At 44.6% G+C, this 14,835-nt stretch overlaps 1 long non-coding RNA gene across 1 annotated transcript in view; it reads left to right on the forward strand.

Moving 5' to 3' along the window:
• Positions 1–14,331, forward strand: part of LOC144293804 (uncharacterized) — a 149,191-nt gene extending 134,860 nt beyond the window's left edge. Inside the window, exons 3-7 of the long non-coding RNA XR_013361121.1 lie at positions 7,369–7,438; positions 8,675–8,800; positions 9,122–9,238; positions 10,134–10,201; positions 13,331–14,331. This is a non-coding gene — a long non-coding RNA (uncharacterized LOC144293804). The remainder of the gene's footprint in view (positions 1–7,368; positions 7,439–8,674; positions 8,801–9,121; positions 9,239–10,133; positions 10,202–13,330) is intronic.
• The last annotated feature ends 504 nt before the right edge of the window (positions 14,332–14,835 follow it).

Raw genomic sequence — 14,835 nt, forward strand, 5'->3', positions numbered from 1 at the left:
CTTCAAACCCTTTATGTCAATACCTCTCCCTTCACCATCGGGGATTGACTTGGCCTCCCATTAAGCTGAGAAAGTAGGTGCTTAGAAGGGGGCTCTTGTTCTACTCTCCAAAATTACCTGCACTCCCACCAGCTTTGTCTCTTTCCTTCTGGTCTTATAGAGAAACATGGTGTAGGGCCACTTGATCCAGTTGGGTCTCAGTTTCCTCTCCTAGTGTCTGCATATTCTGTTCCCTCTACATGACCAACACCATTCATTCTTCTCAATCCCTTTGGAGGATCATTTGAACACCATCAGACCTTCATCTCCTCATTATCCGACCCCTTCTCAGTTTCCCTCAGCCCCTATCTTATATGACTTCAGAGCTCAGGGCATGAGGCCAGTGGAGACTGGGGCTGAATGTGCGGAGTCTTCCCAGCAATCCATTTTAGTCTTGCACCAGGTTAGCCCTGCACCAAATTTCTACCAGGTGTGCCTTAGAAACTTGGCACCTGAGGAGAAATTGAATTTCTGAATTGTCGTCAACACTGACCTTAAAAAAAAGTCCAATAAGAAGCAAAGAGGATTTATCTCTCAATTTCAACCTGGTGAACTTCAGATCGAGAATTGTGTTTTGGGAGCTTGTTCTTTGTAAGCTTATTACAAAAATAATACAGCTACATAATTGCAGGAGGAAAATGAAATTTTATTCTCTTTCTGTGATAACCTTGAGGGAAAATAGAAGCACACAGAAAATTCTCTACTTAGGAAAAATAACCGGAACCTCCCAAAATGCTATGTAATTTAGTTGTGAGGTACTTTGGGAAAAAAAAAGTGTATTTATCTTAAGCCCCTAAAGAAATATCTTCATGGAGAGATTATCCCATTAAAATTTATTTTAAGGAATTATTTAAAGAACATTGGTCTTCACCACCCATTAATCAGATTTCATTTGATCTTACTTTGGTTTCTCTTTAGTTATGGGTAATTATTTTAAGACTGCTGATTGCCTGCTATAAAGGATTGCATTTTTATGTTATAAAAACATTTCAAATGATCTATTGGCCTGAACACTGTCAAGGAGGACTGGGAGAGTTCTGGGAGGCAAATTGCTTTAAAGTTGATTGGGCTTGGTCTGGGTTGTGACAGAGAAGAATGAAAATGGTGTTGCTCTGGAGGTTTGCTTCAGAGGCAGACTATTCCTCCAGTATGGCAGAGGTCTGAAAGGCAGTGGTGGTTTTGAATGAATCTCCAATCCCACTTTTGAGGAGGCCTAAAGCCACAGCTGGGCAGAGAGGACACTGGGCCTCCTGCACCACTGACTTCTCAGAGCCTTTCTACAGTGTCCTTCCTAGGGCTCTAGAAAGGGCCCCATTGGATACATCCGTCCACACCTTACTGTTTTCCTCTGATGGGAATCATGCCTCTTGTTTTCTTAAAGTCAAACGTCAAGTCTGTCCTGAAGTACAAGCAGACAGGAGAGTGGTGACTTATGTGGTGTAGACAGCCATAAGCCTATAGTCATCCCAGCACAGTGGTGGGACCTTTACCAAATTGCTCAAATATTCCAGGTCTCAGTTTTCTCACCTGTACAATGGAAGAAGTAAGAACACTTGAACATCATAAAGTTGTCACAAAGAATCAATGAGATGAGGCACATAAAGCACTCAACCCAATGCATGGCCCATAATAGGTACTCAGTGCACATCATTATTCTTAGTATCTGTTAACCAAGCTAATACTTGTCATCTTGGAGGTTGTTATGACAACCAAATGACACAACCTAGGTAAAGGACTTATAATGTTGGCCACACAGCAAGTACTCAATATAGAATAGTCATTAACATATGTAATGTAACTGTTCAACCTGTCCACCTATCACCTCCAACACTTTCATTTTTACTAGTAGTTCCCTGGCCACACTGGCCTCTATCTTCCCCAAGGTGTCCAAGTCCATTCCTCCTTGCCTGTCCCTTGCATCTGCATATGGTGTCTCCTCTTCACCACTCATGTCTCAAGTCTAAAGTCATCTTTGCAGAGAGACCACCTGGGTTCAAGAGCCTCCCTGGCCCCACCATGAACATTGTCTATCCTGTATGATGCAGTATATGCCAACATTTATTTATTCATTATCTATCTTCTCCAGCTGGATACCGAGTTCCTTGAGAATTGGGATCTCTTATTTACTGCAGTTCATCGGGCACAGGACAATGTCCAAAACAGTTTAAGGGCTCAAAAAATACTTTCCCAGCTTCAGCCCAGCAAGTGTCCATTGGGAGCCCCTTGAGGGAATTCATTTTGGAATCAATGTCTGGGAGCCTTGAAAATGCTCAGTGATCTCTGGAATAGGCTACATGAGAAACCTCACAGTGCTAGGCACTAAAAATGTTCAGGGAAATAAATCTCCCCAGTGAAAAAGCAAGCTGAGTCTGTAAGTAGAGTTTGGGTAGACTGGGCTAGGTAGAAAGAAAATTCTGTCTTCTAGGAGGGAGATAGTGGGAGCAAGATCCTCCTGGAATACCCAGGGACATGGGAGAGGAAGACCTAGTGACTACCTGGGAGTGAGTGCTGTGGAAAGAGGGTATGGCTCCCAGGGCTGGACTACCCTGGGAGTGTAGGGAGATGAGAAAAAGGGGCAGAGGTCCAGGCCACATCTGTGGAAGGGCAGTGCATGGGCCCCAGCATCGATTCAGTCTAGAAGATGTGAATGGACTCAGGGATAACCCAGAGGGTGTGAAAGAGTCAGGAAAGAAATGCACAGTGATGGGGGTGAGCAGAAATGGTCAAAACAGAAGGAGAAAAAAAAAAAAAAGCCAGAAGGAGCAGGGGCGAGGAGGCTGAGTCTCTGTGTCTAATGGGTTTAGGAAATTCATTTATCCATCCATCCAAATAGTTACCTCTTCCTCCTCCCTCCCTTCTCTTTTTCTCTATCTCTGCCTACTTTCTTCCCTCTTTCTATCTTTCCTTTCTGCCCTTCTTCCATAAACCAATCCAAGAGCCAGTCACCTGCAGGTTGCTGGGAGCACTAAGTAGTACCTAATCCAGACTCCATGAACTCACAGCCAACTTGAGAAAGAGGAGACAAGCAGGGTCACTGCTACAGCATGAGATACCTTTCTGAAAACTTTAAGAAGCCTTTTCTTCTTTATGAAGAGAAGGGTACTTTATTTTTTCTTAAATGAAAAAGAAAAATAAATAAGTTTATACACTGTCCTACCTGAATGGCAGTGTCTGGCAACTGTGTCTCTACCTCAGGGAGCTTTCTGATACCTGGGGCTGCAGACACACACATACCCACCTGCCACCATAGATGCCAAGATCCCTGCCTGTTCCCTAACCCTCAGTTGGCGACTGAATCAGAATCAAAGTCTGAAATAGTGGTACTGGGAACAGAGCTCCATCTCCCAGAATAATTGACAGGCAAGAGAAGTGACATAAAGGGAGGCCTGAAGTGCTGTCAGGAACAGGGCACAGCTGCACAAATGTGGGTGAGCCAGGGAAGTGTGTACAGGCTGGCTATGCTCATGGTGGCTTTAAGTGGGAGGCGGCTCATGGCTACTGTCCCAGCACATCTATGAGTAGGAGGTCTGTAGTCTACACACTGAGCAGTGTGCTCTCAGATAAGTGAGTGTATGTCTAGATTTCAGTGGCAATCCTTAGGTGTGCTGCCCTTGTACAATGCACAGTCTGAACAACATAAATAGCAGTCCTGCAGACAAGTAAAGATATATTAATATAAATAAAAGAGTGCACTAAGACAGAGGAGAGCACAGCCATGAGAGGCAGAGCCCCAGCCCAGGGCTTTCAGATTCTGTGAAGGGCACCTTAGATAGTCAAGAATGGCCAGTTCCTCTCTCCTTCAGCCATGGCCGTGACTTGGCCCCATCTACCTTTGTGTCTCGCACCCCACCCACGGACAGGGACAGGAAGTGCCAACACCTGCTCCTTCTCAGGTCCCAGCACCCTAGTCTCCCTTATCAGGGCAGGGCAGGGATGACAGCCTGTCAGCCCTTGGTCCAGGAGCACAGCAAAGAGGAGGGGCAGGTCCTATGCTTCCAGTGGCCATCTCAGCTCTCCTCCCCCAGTGTGCTGCCCTGGGAGGCAGTCACAGTGTCTAGGAGGGGCTGATTATCTTAGGGCTGGAGGTAGGAGAAGCTGGAATTGATGGGGCGAGGAAAACACTGTGATTTAACAACCCCACACAGTGGATTGTGCCAGTATTTGCATCAACCAACACATCACAAGAACAAGCTCTTGAGAGATTCTGAGCCTTCTGTGTTTGATTTATAAAAGTTTACTACAAAGAATTGATTGAGGCTGGCAGTGGATTGCTGCTGCTGGATTATCTTAATGTCTTCCTGGAGAAACTCTATGCAGGTTATTCTTCTTGCTAATAAGAATCGCATATCTATTTATCTGCCTGGGAACAAAAATTCAGCACTGCCAAGGAACATTGTCCTTGCTGGAGAAAATCCTGTCTTTTCTGAGATGTATGTGTATGCTCTCTGGATGACTTATCACAGGTCTTTCTGGGCCCTGATGCTCTGTCTGGGTGAGAGCTTAAGTGGGGCAGCCCTTGGGGTTTGCCAGGACGGTCTGCAGGGACTCCACTGCCTCCACAGCTGAGGGCTATGCCGTTGCATGGATCCTCTCCCCACCTGCAGATTACAGCTTGCTCTCAATATCCAAATGCTTTCAAACAAAGTATTTCTGTCAACATCTGTATGTATATGAGAAGATGGAGGGGATTAGAGGGGAAAACAAAAGAGGAAATATGCATTCTGAGACCAAGACTTAGGTTTGACCTTTGTAGTAGACAGAATAATGGCCCTTAAAAAAATGCATGTTTTAATTCTAGGAACTTTTGAATATGTTATCTCACATGGCAGGACTTAGCTGATGTGATTAAGTGAAGAATTGTGAGATGGGGAGATGATCCTGGATGATCCAGGCAGGTGCAATGGCATCATAAAGGTCCTTATAAAGAGAGAAGAGAAGGAGATGGGACGATGGAAGCAGAGGTGAGGGAGGGAGAGAGAGAATGAGAATACTGGAAAATGTTATATTGCTGTCTTTGGAGATGGACAAAGGAGTTGTGAGCCAAAGAATGCAAGAAGACTGTAGTTGCTGGAAAGGGCAAGGAAATGCATTTCCCTCCTAGAACCTTTGAGGGAATGTGGCCCTCCAGGCATCTTGATTTTAGCCCATCTCCCATTTAGACTCTCACCAGCACCACAAGAAAATATATTTGTATAGTTTTAAGCCACTAAGTATGTGGTACTTTGTTACAGCAGCAACAGGAACCTCATACAAGCATGTTGCTTTCCCTGTCTCAGCTTCAGTTAGCTCATTTCCGGTAAGAGAAGGGAAGGCAAGCTACAACTTGCTTATTACCCTCTGTGGTTGTTGTGTAGTGACTTTGCAGTTGGTCAGGAAGATTGGAAAAGAGTGAGGAAGGTGCAGAGGATGGCCTTCAGCAGCAGATACTCTGGAAAGTGTTTCTCAAACTGTCTATGGTGAAGGTCCCCTCCCCCCATTTTTAATAAATTTCAATCTTTTGTGGATCAATACTTTTATAAAATACAATAAAAATAAATCATTAGAAAAAGTGAAATAAAAGACACACAAAATCTAAGCCCTATTTTTTTTATTATTAGATTTAACAGCCATAAAATTGTTCTGTGTAATTGCTCTGAAAGCGTCTAAATGCTTACTCTCCTTTCTGTATCTGCCTCATCTTCTGTTCATGGGTAATGAACAATTTGGGGACCATCCCTGGTCAAGGCCCATACTCTGAATAGATTGTTATCTGGAGGTGAGTATAAGTTGCTATCAAAGCCTGGGGAAGTCAGATTGCTTTATGGATGAGGCAATGGCCAGACTGAATTTTGAAGGGTGAATAGAGGTTTATGAGGAAGAAAAGAGCAAAACACAAAGCAGGGAGAACAGTATGTTGAAAGCATGGAAGTGTGCAGTGCATCGTACCTCAAATATGAATTTACCTGACAGTGTCTTTGAAGGATAGTATGATAAAATTTTACCTGTTCTAGGACTTTCACAAAGAGGAGAATGGAACTTGCTATGATGTTAATGTTGAGAGCACTACCTCTCAACTTAAAGCCTCCCAGAAACTTTTCCCTATTCTTAGGATCAAGCAATAGCTCTCCGTGGAGCCCACAATGCCTGGTGAACATTGGAGCTATCCCCTGGTATAGCTACACCTCACCATGTTCCAGGCCTCCCAGCCCCACCAGACTCTTTCCCATTCTTTTCTTTCTTTCTTTTCTTTTTCTCAACCCGGGATTGAGTCCCATGTTGGGCTCCCTGCATGGAGCCTGCTTCTTCCTCTGCCTGTGTCTCTGCCTCTCTCTGTGTCTCTCATGGATAAATAAATAAAATTAAAAAATAAAGATATATGAGGTCAGAGACTATGTTGTTTCACCCTATACAGGGCCTCATACACAGTAGATGCTCAATAAACACATGCTAAATGAATATTTGAGTGAGTGAGAGGATGAGTGGTAGGAGTTGGATGGGTTGGTAGAGTAAATCCTAGAAGAGTTTGATTGTCCTCTTTGGAGTTGCCTAAAAGCATTGGTGACAACAATAGGTGACATCCAGAGAGAGAGAGAGAATGAGATATCTTATTGATCATGTTTCTCTGGAGAGCCCTGGCTAATACAGCAGAGTCATAGCACGGGCAGAAGTCTCAGTACTCTAGCACAAAGGTTCTTCTAAGACAGGAAAGATGGCCTTTGATTTCACTGTTTGGGAATCCTTGGGGCATATGAACCCCTCCCTGGTATCAGATCTGACCCCACAAGGGCAGCACTGCCCTTACCTGGCACATTTCCTGGAAATACGGCTTCCATAAGGCCCCAAGATTTGAGGGGTACTGGCAGATGCATGGAATTGTTCATTCAGCAAATGTGCATTGAGTGCCCTTTATGGAATGGATCCAGTTATAGGAATACAATTATGAAGAATGCAGCTTTACAAGTCCCTCTTCCTATGGGGCTTTTGGTGTATCAGGGGTGGGAGAACGGACAGTAAGGAAATAGTGGTAAGTTGTGTGAAGACAATCAATGAGGCATAATGCTGGCTACTTGAGTCAGTAATATTAGATGAGAAGTATGTTCTAGGCAGAGGAAAGAGCTAGGGCAAACATGGGTACAGAAAGCAAGGTGATGGGGCTGAGCTTGGTGATCATGTCAGGATGGTCTACAGTAAGAATGGAGAACTGGGCTGGGGCCCTGAACAGGTAGGACCCGGAGGCCACAGAAAAGAGCTTAGATTTATTCCAAGTGGGAAGAAAAATCTTTAGGGGCTCTTGAGTAGGGGAACATTCTGACCTGATTTATCATGGAATACAATGTCCAACTGTTGCAGCTGTCCAGATGAAAGCTGATGATGGCCTGGACTGGGATGCTGGCAGAGAAGAGGACAGGCATGGGCAAAGGTAGGATACATTTTGGAGGTAGAGGTGAGATGAATGCTGATGAATGTTGGGGGAGGGTACAAAAGAAGTAATGGATTCAAGGGAGATGCCCTGATCTTATAGGAAGTGGTGATTGTGCTGTCTCTGAAGTCAGCAGTGGTACCTGCCACAGAGGGGTCTAAGCTGAAAGGTTTGGAGCTGGGGCCTTTCTTGGCCACTACCTTCATTTATCTGAGCATTGGGCTAATACCCTCTGACCTTCTCTTTGGTTGTCCTGCTAGTTGGAACAGAACCATCTCTGGAAGCCCATCAGATCACTAAGGAAATACGGGACTCTTGTCTGCTTCTCATCTCTTCAGCCTTGCCTACCATTTAGGATACCCCTGCCTCTCAGAGCAGGAATGTCCCTTAGTCCCCAGGTCTCACAAATGCTGGCACGGGTCATTGCATGCCCCTGAGTGAGCATGAGCAGGTGGAGAGCTGCCCCCTAGACATGCCCAGTGTGCCAGGCTCCTCACACTTGTGCCCTTGCTCATGCTGCTCTTAAGCCTGGAAGACTTTCCCTTCTTCTGAGGACTAACGTTGCTCATACCTGGAACCTTTTCTGGGTAGCCTCTCCCATCCCACATCTCTATTTGCCCACAGCCTTGTGGTTAAAGTTAATTGTCTCTCTCCTTAGGGGTCATCCTTCATGAGCTGGTGAAGTCCTGAGGGCAGGGACCATATCTCATTTATATTCCCAGCTCCCAGTCCAGGGGTCTTAGTCATTGTTTGAATTTATACAGCAAAATTACTGTATCACAGTAGTAGTGGACTGGGAAGAGAAACTTGCCTTTTCCAGAAGTGTCTCGGTTCTCTTTTACAAATAATATTTTACACATCAGCAGAACAATGATAATAGACTCCAGCTTTATCTTTGTTTCCCTGATTAGGAAGACCTAATTTTAAGTTAAGTTTGTAAATGAGGTGCTGTGACTATTTCTTGAATAATAGATCCAAATTTGCTTGAACTTGGGCGTTAAGTATTTTACATTTAAGACATGTTTGGCATTATATTCAAAGTGGAATAAATCAGATGTTCTATAATACAGGCCCAGTGTTAGGCTAAAATTCAAATGTGCTCACACTAATGGGAAAAAGTCGAGGGGCTTTAATCACAGCTTGCGATTCAGCATGATTGACAGTGTTTCCATTTTTTAAAGTCCCTGTTTTTCATGTGGAATGAATGACTCCCTTTTCATTTTGTTCCTGTAATAGGAAACGTTTTCATTGTGAAGGGAAATCTCTACAAGCAGCCCATTAAATAGTAAAATGTTACTGCTGTGCCTGAGTGAAATTATCATCCAGGGGAAGCGCTTGCTCTTCAGGTGTACAATCCTCACAGTGAGTTTTCCCAAACTGCTGAGCTTGGAGGCAATTTGTTCATCATCTGGGGGGACACACATTCAACATTTTCCCTCCTCTCTAACAAGTGAAACCTTACTTTGCATGTAAGTTGGGCCTCTTCTGGAAGTCAGCTCTGGAAACTTACTCCATGTACTTGAAGTGAAAAAGGACTTGGAGGGTCCTCGGGATGTATTGCTGAATTCAGTGTCAGAGATAAAGCCAGGCAGTGGCACCAGAGCTGGCCTGGAATTTTACTCCAAGCTGGGAATCTTTACTCTGTGCATTTATTCATGTTGCTCTTTGTTTTTCTGTCGGCAGTGGCCCACGATTCTTGCTTCTCAATTCTCATGGCAGGACTTGTTCACCACCATCAGACATCCAGAAAGAGTCTGACCTCTTCTCCAAATGCAGTGCCCTTCCCTAGACCAGTCCATGGTAAGGGGGGTGGGGGTGGGTTGCTTGATTACATCAAACTTCTGCTACAACCCTGTAGATGAGTGAGGAAGACTCAATTTCTGGAAAGGCATTATGCTGCTAGCAAGAGTCCAAATTCACCCCATAAATGGGTAACAAGCTCAGTAGCTTCTGCCATGTTGAAATTCAAATTCTGACAATGAAGCCCATAAATACCTACTTACGAAAAGGGGATTGTGAAGGACAGAGATCATGTCTTTCTGATTCCATGGGGAGCTGTGACCAGACTTAAGACCCAAATGCTTGCCACCTCATTCTTGGACCTTGTGCAGTTGATTTAGTCTTGGGGATATCACCCCATCCATTACACCCAGTTTCCTTTCTTTGCCTTGGATCAGATCACTAGGTAGTATTCACCATAAACCAGAAGCTTCTAGCCACAAGGATGAAACTGCTGTCCATAAAAAATAGTGTTTATATACATTATCTCTCAGCCTTCCAGCAACCTCATCTTACAGAGGTGGAATCGAGGCTCACACAGGTTGAGCAATTTGCTAAGGCCATGGAGACAGGACAAAGGGGAACTGGGACTGGCATCCCCGTATTTCTAGTTTTAAAGCTTTTATTGATTTCATAATACCACACTAGTCACTCCACATAGCAACACATCTCAAGATGAGATTGTCAGCAAGGAGAAAACAGAAAGGGTAGACAAGAAAATGAGCCCAGAATGTCTATATCTGAGAAAGGGTGTACAAATGCATGGGTAGATCAGATATCTGCTGGAATTCTTGGCTGTTAGGATCTCAGATTGGCTTAGAATCTTTTCTGTACCTTGTGGAAGCTCATAGCCCTCCTCTGGATGTTGTGAATTTCCAGGGGGGGCTTATATGCCTATTGTCCTCTTGTCACTCAGGTTCTTGGGCCCATGGATGCTCTCTACGTGACACAGCATTGAGCCAGACATGGAAACACATTTCTTAGGTAATGCCTGGACTCTAAATCAAACCTTTTCACACAATGGTTTCATTAATGACTATGTAGTTGCCTTCCTGTGAAAGATTTGGAAGTGAGTAGAAGATGAATTTCCATCTGGGTACACAGGTAGTCTAGGGTTTGACATTAGCCACTCCCACACTTACACTATCTATGGTCATCACATCCAGGGATGTTTTCAGTCACTTTTCACCCTACAGAGTCCCCTCACCCCTCACCACCTACCTTTCTCTTACTTTTCTACCTTTTCTTGAGTTTCAGGTTCGAACACACAGTCCTTCTACTTTCTCATGCTTTGTAGCTGCTGGATGCAAACCCTCACATTATTCTCAGTGCCTCACATAGTCCCTGAGTGGAATGAAAGCCTTAGTCTGTGGGATACCCCCTTCCCTCTCTGTCCCTGGGGCTGCTGCCTTTGTTCCCCACAGGTCCACCGGAGCTGCAGCCTGCTTGCAACCCATCATGTCAGTGTCTGCCGTTGGAAGTCATTTTTCTCTGACCATGGTAGCTTAGCCCTCCCTTCCCAGAGCCTTCAGAACAACCATCCTTAAGCAGAGAGAGAGAAGATATTTCCTGTATCTGGAGAGCCAAGGAAAGGCATGGGGACAGTGCTGGGCCCAGTTGTAAAGGAACAGCAGGGAAGGGTACAGAGGGAGTGTTGTGTTGGGGACTTGGGACGGAAGCTGATGCAGGGCTTTGCTCGTCTGGGAAAGGACTCCCAAGGTTCTTGCAGAGTACAGTGAGAGGGCTTGTCTCTATCTCTTTGGCCATGTGTGGAAGGTAGGGGCTGGCCCTTAAACATTGTATGTCTTAGTCCTAAGTGTTGTGTCGTGTCTGGTTCATGGAGGCAAATGGTAGATATATGCTAAAAGAATGAGTAGGCACAGAAACAGATTTTGTCAACTGTGAAAGGGACTTAAGGCATTAGAGAACAGGTGGGTCCAAGGGGCCATTTTATAATTGCTGAGGTCCCGCTCTGTAGGCATCTACCTCAAGGTCAGCTCTGGGGTTCAGATGGTAGAGCTCATGCTGCTCACTAGGCGGTCGCTGGGGCCGCAGTTGATGGAGTCCATGGGATCCGGACTCTGAGCCTGAACCTGCCAGCCCCATGAAGGAGGAGTTAGCCTATGTTAGTTATCCTTGCATTTCTGGCCCCAGCACACACAAGGCCTCAAGAACTGAAAGGTGCCCAAATAGAAACCCTTCCAAATGGAGTTCATTGTCGCCACTAGGTGGCGCCATTGTCCCAGCCAAAGACCACATTGCCATTGGAGAGCCCTCATGCTTGGAACTTTGAGTTTAATCCAAACTCCTCTAACATATCTGTTGGGCTCTAATCTCAATGCAGTAATACATTCTAATCCCATAACAAGGGGATTAACAACACCACTGTAGCTAATTTGAATTGAGAAAATCTGTTACAAGAAGCAAATTCCTAGATGATTCCTTGCGTCAGCTGGCTTAGAAGGGCCCAGCATCTTGCTAAGAGTACTTTCTGCACAAATTGGCAAGTCAGCTTGCAGGGTGAGCTGCCTCACACAGGTCACTGCAGTGCCAATTTACAGAACTGCAGAGCTTACCGAGCACCCCAGCCCTGTGCCGTTTTGATGGCTGATAGAAAGGAAGCTAGGGACAAATAAAGAAGGGTCCCCAACTTAAACTCCCAAGACTCCTTCCCCTTGCACCAAGTCTTGATGTAGGACACATCTATTCTTCTCCACATGTTCATTCCCTACCCTTTCTTTAAGATCCAGTTCCTGGGAGGCCTTTTGTGTACCTTATGCACCAAGGACTAAGACCTCTGAATTCTGGAAGTTCTTTTGACCCAATGAGCACTGAGGAATGTGACTGTGATCCACCTTTTCTGCACCTGTTGTTTCCTCTTCACAGAGGCAGTAATTTCCTTGAGGGCAAACTCAATACCTTGAGCTTATTCTGTTTCCTGCACAGAGCAAGCACTTGGTAGGTATTTGTGAATGTTGAAGAGCAAAGTAAAACATTGCTCCATATTCAAAGGGCTGAGAGATGTTTAATAGCAAAACACAAAAAGAGACAGTTCTGTAGCTTATTACTCTTGTTCTCAGATAGCTATAGATTATGATCTTCGGTCTTTGATCATAATCCGTAAGCTTGCAGCATGACTTTTTATTAATATCATAAATAACATTAAGAAGAGGTACATTTGTTGAGTGCCTGATATATAGTAGTCACTGTGGTATGCATCTTACATATATATTTCAGTAGTTTCCCAAAACCTCTAAGAGGTATTATACCCAGATTTCACATGGGAAAAAGTAAGGTTCAGGAAGACCAAGTAATCAAGTTTCTAAGTTAGTGCTGGCCATGCTCTGCAGGGTTGACTGGGTTTCGATAACCCAAACCACTTTCCTGGACCCTACCCATAGGGACCAGGTCCCACAGTCCCTATGGGACTCATAGGAACTCATATGCTGAGTCCATTCATAGGTACACAAATCTGACTCTGGAAGGTCTCAAGGGCATGGAGAGCAAGGTGGCTAGAGAAGTGACCTAGTGGATGGCCAGAAGCAATGCCTCTTAGGAACCTTGATTGAAGTGAATTCCTCCATTATCTTTCAATAAAAACAGACAAAGCCTAAAGGACAATGTATTTGCCCAGTAGAAAACATGCAAAGAAGAGGTATTATTGACTAATTGGTATGATTTTGGTATGAAAACATGCAAAGAAGAGGTATTATTGACTATTTGGTATGATTTAGGTATTATTGACTTTTGGTATGATTTAGGTTACCTGGGAGACTTCCCTGACTTGAAATATTTCCTTCTCTGGCCTGCTTTGGTTCCCCAGATGTTGCTATTAGTTCTTATTTTCTTTGAGTTTAAAGTGTTTTTCAGTCTCTCATCATCCTCCATGATCTATCACACATGGCAAGGAATGAGTTAAGAATGTGCCTAGAAATGGCAAGGGTTTAGGATGAGCTTTGGCTCTTCCCTTCTGTCTTTATGGCTGAGGTTGAGTCCAATAGTCAGGCAGAAAGCCACTCTAGGGCCCCTCTATGGCAAGAAAAATCAGATTTTGGACTACAAAGTTTTCAGGACCTTGTTTTACACCTGTCCTCTTTACCTTGGTTCCTCAAGGTTGCCACTCCTACAGCTGGAGTCCCAGATGCCATGGTTTGTTAAGCAGGCATAGCAGGTGTTGCCAGCAACAAGAGATGGAGGAGGGAAGACAAGTCTTCAGCAAATCTTCACTAAAGATGCCTGCAATGGAAATACATTTTCTGAGGAAAGAAGTCTCCAGTTGACACTGAGAATTTCCTTTATGAGAAAAAAACTAAAAGAGCCTCCCTCACTGGCTGCCTGCATGAGCAGTAGGAAGCCCCCAGTTTCTCTCTGATACTAGAAATTCCTTCTGCAGAGGATAAGGTCTTTCGTCTTACTATTTAAAACTAGGTTAAGATGTCAAATCTTCGATAGAGTAAATTTCTGATAGCCCTTTCTCCTGAGAGTCCCATTTCTCTGGTAGAGACAAATGAGAGGATTGAAATGTGAGAACTCTGAACATCTGGGGAGAGTAGGCAGGTGAGACAAGGCAGACTGAGGCATCAGGGATGTCTTTGCACTTTGCTGATTTCATGAGAGCATCGTGAGTTGGCCTCCTTTATGTAGTTCTGAGGTGTATGTATGTGACTGACTAGGCTATAGCCTTGATTGCTTAGTAGTTTTCTGGGTTACTTTTCTAGAGTGGCACCAAACTTGGTTAGCTTTGTTTGGCTTCAGAAACCTATACAGATTTTCTCTGAACTGGGCTGTGGAAGGCTGAATAATGGCCCCTAAAGAGATTTAGGCCCTAATCTCTGGACACTGTGAATCTTATCATATATGCAAAAAGGTCTTTGCAGATGTGATTAAGGATCCTGAAATGGGGAGATTATCCTGGATTTTCCAGGTAGCTCCTAAAACATAAATACAAGTGTACTTAGGAGAGGAAGGGAGAGGGAGACTTGCCTACGGACAGAAGGGAAGCAGCACAGGGAGGCAGAGCCAGAGTTAAAGAAGATACTGGCTTTAAAAATGGAGGAAGGAGTCATGAGCCAAGGAATGCAAGGAATGCAGCTGTAGAGGCTGGAAAAGGCAAGAAAGGGGTTCTCCCTAGAGTTTCTGGAGGGAATATGGTGCTGCCAACACTTTGGTTTTGGCTAGTGAAGACATTTTGAACTTCTGACCTCCAGAACTATAAGAGAATAAATGTATGTTGTTTTAAGCCACCCTGTTTGTGGTGATTTGTTACAGCAGCTCTAGGAAACTAATACTTGGGCTAAGGTTGAGAATTTTCATCTATGGGATCCTGGTCTTTAACAAGCTTTCAGTTTAGGAGGTGAGATGAGAGCCACAAGGAATCTTTGAATGCTAACTGTGCGCACAGTGTTGTTTCCCTGGTAGGACTTAGTGGAGAGTGGGGCAGTGGGGAGCAAGTGGGTTTAGGCTTAGAGACACCAGTCCAAGGCTGGTGCTGCCATTTTTCATCAGATCAACTTTGAGAGTGTCACTTGAACTCTTGGATTCGGGGGCTGTATTATACAAGGGGGCTAAGAATGTAGGCTGCTGTGAAAATATGGGCTATGACAGGGTCATGGCTAGCT

The sequence above is a fragment of the Canis aureus genome, chromosome 22 (genome assembly GCF_053574225.1).
Source record: "Canis aureus isolate CA01 chromosome 22, VMU_Caureus_v.1.0, whole genome shotgun sequence".
Lineage (NCBI taxonomy): Eukaryota > Metazoa > Chordata > Mammalia > Carnivora > Canidae > Canis > Canis aureus.